The sequence below is a fragment of the Cebus imitator genome, unplaced genomic scaffold (genome assembly GCF_001604975.1).
Source record: "Cebus imitator isolate Cc_AM_T3 unplaced genomic scaffold, Cebus_imitator-1.0 Scaffold68, whole genome shotgun sequence".
NCBI classification, from domain to species: Eukaryota; Metazoa; Chordata; class Mammalia; order Primates; family Cebidae; genus Cebus; species Cebus imitator.
Genome location: NW_016107383.1, coordinates 688,134 through 705,308, shown reverse-complemented (window position 1 = coordinate 705,308; position 17,175 = coordinate 688,134).

Genomic DNA, 17,175 nt, shown 5'->3' with positions numbered 1-17,175 from the left:
AAAAAAAAAAAAAAAAAAAAAAAAGCATAATATGATTTTAAGCTGATACTATTACTGTTACACTACTTAAAACAAGACCCAGCAGAAGCAGGGAGAATATTACATGCATGTCATTTATTTATATGCTTATTTATTTAATAATTTATTTTATCATAGTCAAACATTGGTATTTTCTTTCCTTCAAAATATAATGTACTATAAAAATAGTAATACTCAAGGTATATACTTAGGCATATTTGACCCTCAAATAGTAGTTTGCATGTATATGTATATACAGATATATATAAAATGCAAACATACACATAAATACAAAAATGGTTAATCTTTCACATATTCTAGTTACCATGATTTGGAAATGTTTTAAATAATTATGTCACATGAAAGTTTTTCAGAAACATTTTGGTAGATACAGAGACTGTAATCTCCTTAGTGCGGAAATCTTCAACTCGCATGTAGCTCTAATTAAAAGTTATTTTTAACCTTCTGTTTTCTACTTGATAAAATTTTTGAAGTCAGAAATCTAAACCTTCTTACTTAATGTATGTTTTATGTTTATTGATGTGTTAAGATGTATATTATCTATTTACAATAAATTATCACTAATATGGTACAATACTTTCAGATGAAAAAGGATTTAAAAAATCCCACATAGTGGAGATATCTTGGTTAAAAAAACATTTAACCAAGATAAAAAAAAATACAGGATTACTTTGCATAGATGGTAGTATAAAATTCAGCTACTGGACTGATACTTTTTCAGTTTTACTATTCTGTTTCCTAGTTATCAGGATGAAAAAAATCCACAGTGACAATGCAGATTTTTAAAAATATGTATTTGTACTTTATTTTAAAAAATGAGAAGGTAGAGGAAATATTTTTTAATATAAAAAGAATTCGTATTAATATTATCACTATGGATAAATACATCAAAGTTATCTTACAATGTATTTTTTCTAACATATGAAATTTTTACCTCTTGAAATATTTCAAGCATAAACAGCCATTAACATCAAATGTCATATAATTTTCATATAACTTTTAGGTTGTGAAAATATATATATTTTTAGTGATAATAGTCTAACAATAAGTGACAGAAATTTATTAAGTAGGCCTTGATCATTAAGCATTGGTGTCATTTTGAAGTTTTGATTCTGTGTTTGAAACAATGCACTTTAATTTGTCAATTTTTTTATAAAAAGATTTTTCAAAGTATTGTAACAACTTTCTAATATTTTATCATATAAAACCTAAAGAATCTCATGTCTTCTATATTTTTTATTACTATTGTGTTCGTTATTATTAAGTGTGTGTTTCTTTGAATAACGAAAGCATTCTTTATGCTCCAGGCCCCTGGCATTTGCTGCTTGTCTATTAGCACTGTGAGTAAGGGACAACCATTATGACAAGAGTGCAACTTTTGGATATTTAGATATTTCATAAATCAAAAGACCAATTTAATCATGATTAAAATTCAGATCAAATATTGGGGAAATAGTTTAACAAAGGGATTTTTATTTCAAACCATTAAAATACAATAGTATACATATGCACACATGTAAATAATATTAATTATAGATCTAAACAACATATATGCTTATTTTTGTATAAATACAATTAAAATATAATTGTATAGAGACACACATATAAATATTAAATAATTTAATATATTTTAATTATTTATGTAAATATGCATGTAAATATATGTATATAAACATATACTTAATATATATGAACATAATTATATAATATATGTAAATATATTTATATATGTGTGGTCTATACATATAATTGTATATTTTTTTAAATTTTACTTTAAGTTCTGTGGTACATGTGCAGATCATGCAGGGTTGATACATAGGTATACACATGCCATGGTGGTTTACTGCATCCTTCACCCTGTCACCTACATTAGGTATTTCTCCTAATGTTATCCTTCCCCAATCCCTCCACCCCCTGCTAACCCTCCTCTAGCTCCCACACCTCCCAACAGGCCCTGGTGTGTGATATTCCCCTCCCTGTGTCCATGTGTTCTCATTGTTCAACAGCCACTTGATGAGTGAGAGCATACAGTGTTTGGTTTTCTGTTCTTGTGCCAGTTTGCGAACAATGCTGGTTTCCAGATTCATCTATGTCCCTGCAAAGGATATGAACTCATCCTTTTTTATGGCTCCATAGTATTCCATGGTGTATATGTGCCACATTTTCTTTACCCAGTCCATATGTATGTAAATACAGGTTTGTAAACATTTACTTAATATATTTGCATATAGTTATATAAATATATGTAAATATATTTATATGTGTGTGATCTACATACAGTTGTATTTTAATGTATATTTTATACATTAAAGTATAATATGTGTATATATATATCTTTTGTATGTGTGTATATGTATGTGTGTGTGTGTATATATATATATATATATATATATACACACACACACACATACACATCTTTTCAGTTTGCCAGGCTGAGATTAAATAAAATGATACAGCAACAATATTTGGCAAATACATGGCAGGATCTTAACAATAGTGGCAGAGTCTTAATGTTAGAAACTGAAATTTGGACAGAATATGTGCTAATAAACTTTGCCACATAGGTGTAAAGATCTTTAAAAATATCTTTATTTATACATCAAAACCATCTGAGGTAATTAATTGACAGGCAGCTCCTGAGACTGAAACTGAATATACTTAATCAAAACTTCTGTGAATTGTACCCCTGGACATATATTTTATATGAGCTCCTAGGTTATTTCCGAAAAACTAAATTTTGGAAACTATTTTGAGTTGTATTTGCACGATAAAATGTGTTGTAAAAATGTTTAAATAATTTTAACTACGGTAATATTAACTTAAAATGTTACACATCCAACCACAGGAATAATTCAGGCTTTATAAAAATATTATGTCCTTTGTTTTTTAAAATTGGGATTATTCAGTTTTTGCTCATTTATTTGTTTAAGTTTCTTACAGGGTCTGGGTGTTAGACCTTTGTTGGATGCATAATTTAAGAATATTTTCTCCTATTTTATATATTGTCTCTTTGTTGGTAGTTTCCTTTGCTGTGCAGAAGCTCTTTAGTTTAATTAAGTCCCACTTGTGAATTTTTGTGTTTGTTGCAATTACTTTTGAGGACTCAGCCAAAAATTATTTGGCAAGGCTAATGTCAGAAAGAATAATTCTTAGGTTTTCTTTTACAATTTTTATAGTTTGAGGTCTTACGTTTAAACCTTTAATCCATCTTGAGTTAATTTTTGTATATGGTGCAAGGTAAGGGTCTAGTTTTCTTCTTCTGCATATGGCAGAAGTTATCCTAGTATCATTTATTTAAGAGGAAGTCACTTCCCAATTGCTTGTTTTTATCAACTTTTTTGAAAATCAGGTGGTTGTAGGTGTGCGGCTTTATTTCTGGATTCTCTATTTTGTTCCATTGGTTTTTATGTTCTAGCACTGTGGTGTTTTGATTACTCTGTCCTTATAGCATAATTTGAAGTCAAGCAATGTGATGCCTCTGGCTTTGCTCTTTTTGCTTAGGATGACTCTGGCTTTTTGCTTAGATGCCTCTGGCTTTGTTCTTTTTGCTTTGTTCTCTTTGCTTCTGGCTGATCAGACTCATGGTTGGTTACATATGAATTTTAAAATAGTTTTGTTTAATTCTGCGAAAAATGATGTTGATTGTTGGACAGAAGTAGGGTTGAATCTGTGAATTGCTCTGGGTAGTATGGCTCTTTTAGCAATATTGATTCTTCTAATCCATGAGCATGTAATGTTTTTTCCATTTCTTTGTGTCATCTCTGATTTCTTTCAGTAGTTGTCCCTGTAGAGATATTTTATCTCCTTGGTTAGATGTGTTTCTATGTATTTTACTTATTTTTTGGATATTATAAATGAAATTGTGTTCTTGATTTGACTCTCAGCTTGAACATTATTGGTGTATAGAAATGTTGCTGACATTTGTACAATTTTGTGTCCTGAAACTTTACTAAAGTCATTATTCAGTTCTAGAAGCCTTTTGGCCAAGTCTTTAAGGTTTTCCAGGTACAGAATCATATCATCAGTGAGGAGAGATATTTAGACTACTTCTATTCCTGTTTGGATGCCTTTTACTTCTTTCTCTTCCTGATTACTCTGGCTTGGAATTCCAGTACTGTGCTGAATAGGAGAGTAAGAGTGGGTGTCCCAGCAATCTACTGGGTATATAGTTCCAGTTCTCAAAGAGACTGGTTCCACATTTTGCCCTTCAGTGTGATGTTGGCTATCAGTTTGTCATAAATGGCTCTTACTATTTTGAGGTATGTTTGTTTAATACCTAGTCTGCTGAGGGTTTTTATCATGAAGAGATGTTTGATTTTATCAAAAAGCTTTTTCTGTCTCTATCAAGATGATAAGGTGGTTTTTGCTTTTAATTCTATTTTGTTGGTGAAACACAATTATTGATTTGCATATGTTGAACCAGCCTTGCATTACAACACACAAAGCCTACTTGATCATGGTGAATTAACTTTTTGATGTGCTTTTGGATTTTTTTTTTAAGTGGTATTTTTTGAGGAATTTTTTTTGAACAGGAATATTGGCCTGAATTTTTTGTTGATCCTTGACAGATTTTGGTGTCAGCCAGATACTGGCTGCATTAAATGAGTTAGGGAGGAAGCCCTCCTCCTCTATTTTTTTTTTTTTTTGAATTGTTTTAGTAAAATTGATACCCGTTCTTTATACATCTGGTAGAATTTTGCTATTAATCTACATGGTCCACAGCTTTTTTTTTTTTTTTGGTTGGAAGTTTTTTAATTATTCAGGCAAAGAACATAACAGATGCTTTTAAAAGAAAAAAGACATACAAGCAGTCAAGAAATATGAAAAAATTCTCAACACCACCAATCATTACAGAAATGCAAATCAAAACTGCAGTGAGGTGCTATCTCATACCAGTCACAATGAACATTATTAAAATATCAAATAATAACAGATACTGGCAAGTCTATGAAAATAAAGGGAAAGCTTATCAACTGTTGGTGGGAATGTAAATAAATTCAGCCACTGTGAAAAATAGTTTGGAGATTTTTCAAAGACTTAAAACTGAATTACCATTTGACACAGCAGTCTCATTACTGGGTATATACCCAAAGAAAAGTAAATTATTCTACCAAAAAGACATGTGCACTCACATGTTCATCTCAGCTATTCACATAGTGAATCAACCTAGGTGCTTTTCAATGTTAGATTGGATAAGGAGAAAGTAGTATAAACATACCAGGGAATACCATGCAGTCATGAAAAAAGAATGAAATTAGGTCATTTGCAACAATAATGCTACAACTGAAGATCATTACCCTGAGTGAATTAACAGGGTAATGGAAGAGCAAATTGTGTGTTTCTACCTGTAAGTAGGAGCTAAACATTGGGTACTCATGTACATATAGAAGGGAACAATAAACACTGTGGGCTACTGGGAAGTGGAGAAGTAGCAGGGGAGCAGGAGGGAATGGACTGGAAGACATTTATTGGATACTATGCTCACTATTTTGGTGAAGGCATCACCTGTACCCCAAACCTCAGCTTCACACAGTATACCCATGTAACAAATCTGCACATGTGACCCTGAATGTAAAATAAAAGTTGAAATAATAGTTTAAAAATAAAATATCCCATTTAACATTCCATAATATATACCAGTTAGCTGAAAAATAGTCAAACAAAATTGTTTAAAGAGGGAAAAAGTAAAGACAGATAATTGCATATAAAAATTCTTAATCTTTATTATACATTAAGTTTATTATTAATGTATTCAGTTTACATAAGTTATGATCATTACTAATTTTCTAAAGCCACTAACAGTTGATGGAGGTTTTGAATTCCACAGCTAAAATCACAGAGGTATATGGTTGGAAAGGAGTTATATAAATATAAATGAATAGTGTTTAGACTATTCATTTATAGTAATATTCAAATAAATTTATCTCAATTTGTATTTAAATACCTTAACTTCTAGTATGAGTAATTGTTTCTTTTTCTCTCTGTCTCTTCCCCCTTTTCTCTCCTTCTCTGTTAGTATTTTTTCTCCTTCTACTCTTATACACATCTTTCTGCCACTCTTCATCTCTGCTTTGAAAAACAAACAGATATTTAAGGAGATATTCAGGTGTTTATTATTTTAGATTAAATGTATTTTAATGTCAGCTTTATATATCTATTTCTGTTATATTAGTGGTATTTCCTAGTATGCAGATACTTCCTTTTTTCTGTCAAATATCGATTTAGGATGCCAAGTATACATTTATGTACAATAGCTAACAGTGGGTATTAAAATCTAATTAGGTAACATGAGTTTTTAAATATTTTATTTTCTCTCATCTTTTTTAATATTCTCATTTTAACGTAACTATTTTAATATTTATCAGGCCCTTATTTTGAAATCTCTTATTTTCATAACAAGGTTTTAATCAAATACAGAAATATGGCATGATTATTTAATGTCTTAGTTATGATTGGTCTGCTATAACAGAATACTGCAGACTGAAGAATTTATAATGAACAGAAATTTATTGGTTTACAATTCTGAAGGTTTGGAAGTCCAACATTATGACAGCAGCCTCTGAAGAGGGTTTTTCTGCAGAGTGACCACATGGCAAAAGGCATTGAATAGAAGAAGGGCAAAAAGGGAGGGCGAGAGGGGGCCTATCTTTCCTGTCTATGGTGACATTAATCCCAACCCTGAGGGCAGAGCCGTCATAGTCTAATCACCTTTTTTAAGGTCCCAAGGTTAATACTTCTACAATGGCAATTACCTTTTAACATGAGAGAACAGACATCCAAACCATAGCAAATGTGAATACCGTAAAGCCTTTAAAAGTCATGCCCTGTGGATTTTTGATTTTTACAGATTACAGTTTAAAGCCAAGCCATTTACTCTGTATGAGGGATTAACTCCCTGGGCTAAAATTTTCTTAAGATTATAAATGAAAAAGCAAATAATACTTGCTTCTTACATTTATACCAGAGGTAAAATGAATATTTAAAGGAGGCATTATTTTTGGCATAAAATTATTTTTTAAAAAGACTACTCATTTTCAAATATGCAAAAATTTCACAATCCTTTCCACTTCTTTATTGCATTGGCTTATGTCTTTCCTCAGATGTAATTAAAATCTTTGATTACTTTTACAGACACTTTATATGTTCTTAAAAATTGTCTAACATCTACACCCTTCAATCATCGATTGATTCAGAAATTCTTATCTCTCCATACTCTCTTAATACGCATTTTCATTTTGACTCTTAAATTGTGTTGCAATTCCTAGTTAATTTTTGAAATTTCTTCAACTAAATCACTGAAGTAAGTGAATATATTTTATTATTAATCATTAGATGTTAGCTTCATGCCTATCACAATAAAAGTACAGACAAAACATATTCAAATAAATGACTAATCATAAATGAATTAAAATCAAAAGCATTCATTTGAATAATCTTACCCTTGAATAATTTAATTTGACCATGAACAATATGTAGTTTTTGCTTGTGTATTTCTTTTTGTTTTCAAGTTTTGTGGTCACTTTGTAGGTTTATATAAATGTACATGAGATGTTTTGATACAGGAATGCAATGTAAAATAAGCACAGATGGAGAATGGGGTATCCCTCCTCTCAATCACTTATTATTTGAGTTACAAACAATCCAATTGCATACTTCAAGTTATTCAAAAATATATAATTATTATTAACTAGAGTTACCGTATTGTGCTACCAAATTGCCTTTTTAATTTTTTTGAACTATTTTTTAACCTACTGACCATTCCCATATTCCCCCAACCCAGATATCCCAAGCACACTTTCCAATCTGTGGTAAACATCATTCTACTCTCTATGTTCATGAGTTCAATCGCTTTGGTTTTAATCAGTAAGAACAAGCAATATTAGTCTTTCTATGCCTGGCTTATTTCACTTAACATAGAAATCTCCAGTTCCATCCAGGTTGTTGTAAACGACGGTATCTCATTTTTTTTTTTTTTAATGGATCAATAGTACTCCATTGTGTATATGTACTGCATTTTCTTTATCCATTCATGTAATGGTGGACACTTGGGTTGTTACCAAACTTAGTTATTGTAAACAGTGCTGCAACAAACATAGAAATGGAGATATCTCTTGGATATACTGATTTTCTTTCTTTTGGGTATATACCCAGCAGTGGGATTGCTGTATCATATGGTAGCTCCATTTTTAGCTTTTTGAGGAATCTCCAAGCTGTTCTCCATAGCTCTTGTACTAATTCACATTCCCACCAACAGGGTATAAGGGTTCCCTTTTCTCCACATCTTCACCAGCACTTGTTATTGCCTGTCTTTTGGATATAAGCCATTTTAACTGGAGTGAGATGATAGCTCATTGTAATTTTGATTTGTATTTCTCTGATAATCAGTGATGTTGAGCAGCTTTTCATATGCCTGTTTGCCATTTGTATGTTTTCTTTTGAGAAATGTCTATTCAAATATTTTGTCCATCTTTTGATCAAATTGTTAGTTTTTCTTTTCTTATGAACTTGTTTGAAATCCTTAGATAGGCTTTTTATTAATCTTTTTTAATTATGATAGTTTGGTACCTTGAAAGTTTGCAAATACTTTCTCCCATTTTGTAGGTTGTCTTGTGATTTTGTTAACCGTATTTTTTGGTGTGCAAAAGCTTTTTAACTTGATGTGATCTCATTTGTCCATTTTTGCTTTGGCTGCCTGTGCTTCTGGGGTATTGCTCAAGAAATTTTGGCCCAGGCCAATATCCTGAACATTTTCTTCAATTTTTATAGTAGTTTCATAGTTTGAGGATTTAGAAGTAAGTCTTTAATTCATTTTAATTTTATTTTTGTATAAGGTAAGATACAGGAATGTATTTTCATCCTTCCGCATATGGATATCCAGTTTTCCCAGCACTGTTTATTAAAGAATTTGTCTCGTCCACAATGTATGGTCTTAGGAACTTTGTGAAAAATAAGTTAAATATAGGTGTGAGGATCTGTTTCTGGGTTCTCTATTCTGTTCCACTGATACATGTATCAGTGGATTTACACATCATGCTGTTTAGATTATTATGACTCTGTAGTGTAATTTGAAGTCAGGTAATATAATTCCTCCAGTTTTGCTCTTTTTGCTTATGATAGCTTTGGCTATTCTAGGTCTCTTGTGGTTCCATATAAATTTTCTACTTCTTTATATGGAACCACAAGCATTTGGTTGTGGTTCCAAATGTCACTGGCATTTTGAGAGGGATTACACTGAATCTGTAGATTGCTTTGAGTACAATGGGCATTTTGACAATATTGATTCTTTCAATCCATGGACATGGATTTTTTTTTGCCGTTTTATTGTGTCTTCTTAAATTTCTTTTATCAGTGTTTTATAGATTCCATTATAGAGATTTTACGCTACTTTGGGTAAGTTTGTTCTGGGTATTTAATTTCATATGAGGCTGTTGTAAATGAGACCATTTTTTAATTTTTTTCTTTTCACATTGTTCACTATTGGCATATAAAAATAATACTAATCTTTGTACGTTGATTTTGTATCCTACAACTTCACTGAATTTATCAGTTCTAACAGTTTCCTTGGAGTCTTCAAGTGTTTCCAAATATAAAATTATATAATCAGCAAAGAAAGATAATTTCATTTCTTTGTTTCCAGTATGGATGACTTCATATCTTTCTCTTGTTGTTTTGCTCTAATGACGACTTCCAGTACGGTGTGAAACATGAGTGACGACAGTAGGCATCCCTGTCATGGTCCAGATCTTAAAGGAAAGCCTTTTACTTTTTTCCTCTACAGTACGATATTAGATGTGAGTATGTTATATATGGCTTTTACTATGCTAAGGTTAAGTGCTTCCTATCCCCAGGTTTTTGAAGGTTTTTATTATAAAGGATGTTAAGTTTTATCAAATGATTTTCCAGCATCAATTGAAATGACCATATGATTTGTAGCTTTTCTTTGTTTGACATGATGTATCACCTTCATTGATTTGGATATGCTAAATCATCTTGCATCACAGGAATAAATCCCACTTGGTCGTGATAAATGATGTTTCTAATGTATTATTGAATTGAATTTGCTACTATTTTCTTGAGGACTTTTGCTTCAATATTTATCAGAGATGCTGGCCTATAGTTTTCCTTTTTCTTCTTCTTCTTTTTTGATGTGTCTCTGTCTGGTTTTGGTTATCAGGGCAATATTGGCTTCATATAATCAGTTTGAAAGTATTAACTCCTCCCCATTTTGTGGATAAGTTGAAATAGGATTGATATTAGTTCTTTAAATGGTTGGCAGAATTCAACAGTAAAGCCATGAGGTTTTTCTTCTAGGAGAATTTTTATTATGGCTTCAATCTTGTTACTTGTTATTGGTCTGTTCAGGTTTTGAATTTCTTCCTTCTTCAATCTAGGTAGATTGTATGTGTCTAGTAATTTGTCCATTTTTTCTAGGTTTTGTAATTTATTGATACATAGGTGTTCACAGTAGGTATGAATGATCCTTTGCATTTCTGCAGTATCAGTTGTAATAGCTACTTTTTAATTTATGATTTTATTTATTTGAATCTTTTCTCTTTTTTTATAGTCTGTCTAAATTTTGTTTAGCTTTTCAAAAAACTAAATTTTTGTTTCATTGATCTTTTGATTTTTATTGTTTTCTCATATCAGTTTTATTTATTTCTGCTCTGATCATTATTATTTATTTTCTTCTACTAATTTTGATTTTATTTGCTCTTGCTTATCTAGTTCTTTAAGAAGCACTGTTAGGTTGTTCATTTGAAGTTCTTTCTCTCTCTCTCCCTCTTTTTTTTTTTAATGTAGGCACTTGTAGCTATAAACTTTTAACACTACTTTTGCTGTATCCCGTGGGTTTTGGAATGTTGCATTTCCATTTTTGTTTGTGTCAAGAAATTGTCAATCTCATTCTTAATTTATTTATTGACCAATTGGTCATTCAGGAGCAAATTGTTTACTTTCCATGTATTTGTATAGTTTCTAAAATTCCTCTTATTATTAATTTCTAGTTTTATTTCATTGTGGTCTGAGAAGATGCTTGCTATTGTTTCATTTAAAAAAATGTTTAAGACTTGTTTCGTGACCTAATATTTGATCTATCCTTGAGAATAATCTATGTGTTGATGAAAAGAATGTGTACTCTGCAGACTTTGGATGAAATGTAATGTAAATATCTATTACATTCATTTTGGTATGTTGTGCAGATTAAGTCTGATGTTTGTTGATTTTCTGTCTGGAAGTTTTGTCCAATGCTGAAAGTGGGGCATTGAGCCTCCAGTTTTTATTGTATTGGGCCCTATCTCTCTGTAGCTATGATCATATTTCCTTTATATATCTGAGTGCTCCAGTGTTGGGTTCATATATATTTTAAATGGTTATATTCTCTTGCTGAATTGATTCCTTTATTATTATATAGTGATCTGTGTCTCTTCTTGTAGTTTTTGTCTTGAAATCTATTTTGTCTAATATGAGTGTAGTGACTTACACTTTTTTTGTTTTTATTGTCATAGAATAATTTTACATTTTATCATTTCAGCCTATGTGTGTGTTTATAGGTGAAGTGTGTTTCTTTCAGACAATAATTCAATGGGTCTTGTTTTTTCTTCCATTCAGCCAATCTATATCTTTTGATTGGAGAGTTTAATCCATTTATATACAATGTTATTTTTGATAAATAAGGACTTATTTCTGCCATTTTGTTTTCTGACCTTCTATTTCTTAATTATTTCCTTTCTGTCTTCTTCTAGTGAAGATGATTTTCTCTGGGGACTTGATTTAGTTTCATAACTAAAGGATCATAAAGGGATCTCTGTATCTCTTTCTACCTCCTCTTTAAGGCCAGTAACTTTTAGATTTGCCCTTTTGAGGCTATTTTCAAGATCCTATCAATGCACTTCATTGTTTTTTTATTCTTTTTTCTTTTGTCCCTTTTGACCATGTATTTTCAAATTAGCCTGTCTTCAGTCTCATGGATTATTTCTTCTGCTTCATACATTGTTCAGTTTGTCAACTGAATTATTCAGCTCCAGAATTTCTGCTTGATTCCTTTTAATTACTTTATTCTCTTTATTAAATTTGTCTGATAGAATTCTGTATTTCTTCTCTGTTATTTTGAGTTTCTTTGAGTTTCCTCAACATAGCTTTTTTTTAAAAAAAAAAAATCTACCTGAAAGGATACACATCTCTTTTTCTCCAGGATTAGTTCCTGGTGCCCTATTTAATTCATATTTTCTGGATGGGGTTGATTCTAGCACGTGTTCTTTGGTATCTGTGCATTGCAGAGTTAGGCACTTATTATAGTCTTTACTGTCTGGCTTATTTGAAGCTCTCCTTCTTAGGAAATCTTTCTAGATATTTGAAAGGACTTGGGTGTTGTGACCTAACTTGTATTGAGTTTAGGAGCACCCCAAGCCAAGTAATGATGTGGTTCTTGCAGACTAGTAGAGGTACCACTATGCTGTTCTTGGAAGATCTGGGAGAATTCTCTGGATTATCAGGCAGTAACTCTCATTCTCTTCCCTTACTTTCTCTCAAACGTATAGACTCTCTCTCTGTTCTGAGCCACCTAAAGCTGGAGTGAAGTGACTACCACCACTGTGCCATCTGGGGCTACCATCACTGTAACTGTGCTGAGTCAGACTTGAAGACAGTGCAGTGTGGCTTCAACTGAATGCTGCGGGAAGTGGGTTTTTTCTTTCGGGGTGGCAGGTTCCCTTTTGGCCCAAGTGAATGCTTCAGGTGATTGCTTCCAAGTGAGTGCTGGCTTCAAGTGAATGCTGCCAGGACTGGGTTCTTTCCTTTAAGGCAGTGGGTTCTCTTCTGACCCACTGTGTGTCTGGGAATGTTATCTGGAAGTTAGATCCTGGAATGAGGACCTCATAACTCTGACCATTTCCCTATCCTGCAGTGGCTGAGCTGGTATCTTAGAAGCAAGAAAAAGTCCTACCCACTCTTTCTTCTCCTCAACTTAAGCAGAAGGAAAGAGTCTCTTCTGTAGCTGTCAGCTGTGCAGCCTGCGTTAGAGGAGGAGTGATGCCCTCTCTTAGCAGCCCCAGCTTGGGTCCAGTGAGTTGCATACTCACCTTTGTCCCAGTCAACTGTTTCTGGCCTAGGACTTACCTAACAGTTGCAGTCCTTATGGCCTAGACTGCCTTTTTCATTTACTTGAAGACACAGAGTGCTACATCCCTTGGTGGCAAGATTTGTAGGTTTGGAATGCTAGCATTCCCCTCTGGCTAGGGCTGGTTTGGATGCTTCCTCATTGGGCAGGTGTCTTTGAGTTTGATCCAGTTTTCCTTTCTGCTTTAAATGGACAACACTGAGTTCCATCCCTCTCAATTGCTATGTTCTCTTCCTCGTGTGCCCAGAGAAGCTCTCCATACATTGCTGCAGCTAGGAGTGAGGTTAAGGTGACACTGACAATTCAGGACTATTTTTCTCTATCTCTTCAGTGACTTTCAGAAGTTAAAAGCAGGTACGATGAATGCACACCTGATTTTTGGTTCTTATGAAGGTGTTTTGTTGTTGTTGTTGTTTCGTGTAGACAGTTGTTAACTTGATGTCCTTCAGGAGAGAGGGTGCAATCAGTGGAACTTTCTATTCTGCCATCTTGCTCTGTCTCCCTCCCAAACTTTAGTTTTGATTTCAGTAAGACTTGTCTCATGCCTACTTGCTATTTATTATCCTAGGAGATGAGGAACTATGTATTGTGTTAACTATTATCTATGTTTCTTTGAGTGAAATTGGAAAATGAGTGTGTGTGCACCTTCCTGTGTTGTGCATGTGCTCATGTGTGCTTGTTTGTCTGTGTGTACAAAAGCATATTTTACAAATAGAATATAACTGTAAGAGTAAAATATATACATTGTTAGTGGAGTTTTCCTTTTCTAAGTATATTTACCTTTGGCCTTATTACAAGATGTAAAATACTAGCAGTAACATCAAGTAGAAAACTGAACAGTTCTTTCAATTGCCACCACTAACAATTTTAAACAAAATCATTACATTTTATTTCAGATTTCAAATTGAAGCACCCTGAATCAAATTACATGAAACAAAGATGAGCAATAAATGTTCAAAGGCTTTTAAAAGTTATCGCTATTACACTATCTGACATGGATTGTCATATTGATTACAGCTGAACAATGAAACATAACCACAAGCAATCATATGTATTTTAGATGATGATTCACATTTAACCTTCTCTTCTGACTCAAAAGGTATTCACTTAAGGAGTTTGATTTGACTTTCTATATTTTCTTCCCTCTTGTAATGATAGTCTTGGATATTACATCTTCATTTCAAACCCCTTGATCGATGTGGTGCTTGGTTAAGTGGTGGCTCTAATACATGTTAAACTGCACCTTTGCATTGACTACAAACAATTCAAAGTAGATCATAATAAAAAGCACAAAAGCACTACATAGTGCTATACAGAGTATAGGTGAACTGCAAATTTACCCTTCAGGTGCTTATAACCATTTCTACAAATGCTTTTGCACTAAAAAATACTGCAAAGCATATTATATAATATTTGAGTATATTAAAGTACATCATGTTACAAATAAATATGTTTAACCCATACATTTTTAAATTTGGTCTTCATATCATCAGGTTTCTTTCTATTGCTAGAGCCAACATAAAATAAACACTAATTGTATAAGCACTATAGGAGCAATGAAAAACAAACTAACTTTTATGTAGTTGAATAAAGCTTTATTTAAAAAAAAAAAGTTGAGTTTTTATTGGGTCTTTATAAAACAATGTAAGAAATGAGCCTTTCATAAGTGCAAGGAGCAATATTTCTAGATTCTGGGAATTATAGAAAGAAATGAATTATAGGAAGAAGTGGTGCACAGTAGACTGCAAAGGGAACTATGAACTCTTTGAATGGAGAGCCTTGATCTTATACATTTGTACATACATTATACATCTGTCAAAGGCATTTCACATGTTCTTTATATGCAGATTAACAAAGCAGTTAGAAACATGGAGGGGATACATTGGGGTATTTCCAGAAATTGCTACTTTAGACCCACATGTGTATTATTCAAATCTTTCCTGAGACACAATAATATTAACAGCATAGTATTCACCAATGAACTGCCTACTTATAAAATTAGTCTCATTTCAACATGTCTCTCCCTTAAAAGTATAACCAAATCACATCTTCTAATTGTTAATTATTTATAGGCCTTTATTTCTAAAAATCCAGTATTTGAATGTCTCACAATGTAATTAAATTACCTAAAGTAATAAAAAGATTAAAATTAATAACTTGTAAATAAGGCTTGATACAATGAAGTTTATAACAATGACTTGTCCAACCTCACAGAAAGAGTTTCTCACAAATAAAGAGTTTCTCATAATCCTGTAAATATCTAAGTATAAGAAAATACGCAAAAGTGATATGGTCATAAGAATATCAGTGGAGTTTATTTTAAATATCAAGGTATTAAAGAAAGACCTGTGGGAAAACATTTCTTAGAATGTTGGTGCAAAATGGCTTTTCTATTCACTTTAAGAGAGAATTCAATATAAAATAAAACATTTTTTATCTTGCTATCTTTTAAAAAAATTCAAGGAAATAGAACTAAATGAGTATTTTTTCTTTCTTTAATTCCTAGCCCATAGGCATAGTTTTAACAATATTTTATAATTGAAAAAATAAGCTTTAATATATTTCCTAATATAGTTTCATAAGAAAATGTGCAAATTAAACATCAAAGATCACTATTTAGTAGGATATTTAAAAACTTGTTTTATTTCACACGCGTTTGCTTTATATAAATTTATTTTACTACTATTATCCATACCAAATACTTTCTTATATTTTGTTAATATCAGCATGGCCCACAATGGAAGACTTTCAGATATACGTAACTGGATTTTAACTCTGATTTGAAAAGTGTTACCAAGCTAAAAACCTATTTTTTTTTCTGTACCTGTTTATTTAGTTTAACATCTGTGTAAAAAAAATCTTGCTCTCAAGAAAATTTAGAACATTGTAAATTAACATCAATACATTGTATAAGCTACCTAGGCAGCAATACTTCAATTACAAACTGCTATGAAAATACATCGAAGAGAAAATCTCCAATATTTCCAAAGGCTAGATAGAACTGCAACTGTGTTAATAGATAATGGTATTAATATCTATACATAGACTGTTGGTCTATTAAACCTTATGATAAACTTAAAAATCTTTATATCCAAACATCGAAGTCAGCTCTTTCCCCTCTAGATTTCTCTATTTTTAACATTCATACCAAACTCTGTCAATTATTGGTGCAAAGCATAATTGCCCTTGGCATTTTCACTTCTTTCCTTTCACATTTCACCCCCTTGCATCAAGAAAGTTGAAGAAAAAAGACTTGCTCATTCTTCCCTGAGGTTTGCTGTTGACGACTCATTCAGATTTGAATTTCCAATGAGACAACATTATTGTAAGTGCTCATGGTCTGATTAATTCAGTCATCAAAATAGCTACTGAGCACCTATTGATTCATTCATAATCAAAATATCTATTGAGATTACATGGGAATGACAGGGAATAACATGTTTGCTTCTTAATCTTTCTTGTGTAACCAAAATGTATTTGGAAAAGAGATGACTCAGAAAGTGATTAGCTATTCATGAAAAAATAAAAGCCAAAGATAGGTAAAGATCATTATAGGCAGAATCTAGATGCAAAGAAAAATAATCAGCTAAGCAGTAATCATAGGAATAAAAACCAAGGAACCATAAAGCCTCCCGTCATCTCATCTATGCATATATTTTTAAAATACCTAACGACTACTTATTTTAATCAGTGAATTACTCATCCTCTCTCTCTTTTTTCACCTCACGTTTTACTTAAAATATGGTACATTATTTTAAAGGCATACCTTTGGAGCTTACTCTCTTCATATTTAATTCTGTACTGGTTGCTTGTATATCTACAGTGTCCTTAGTTTGATGTTCACTGTTTTCTGCTGGATGTGTCTTACTAAGAAATGATGCATGGCGAAAAAAATCTGTTTGAGTTCTTATATAGTGGAAAATGTGGCCGGGCGCGGTGGCTCAAGCCTGTAATCCCAGCACTTTGGGAGGCCGAGGCGGGTGGATCACGAGGTCAACAGATCGAGACCATCCTGGTCAACA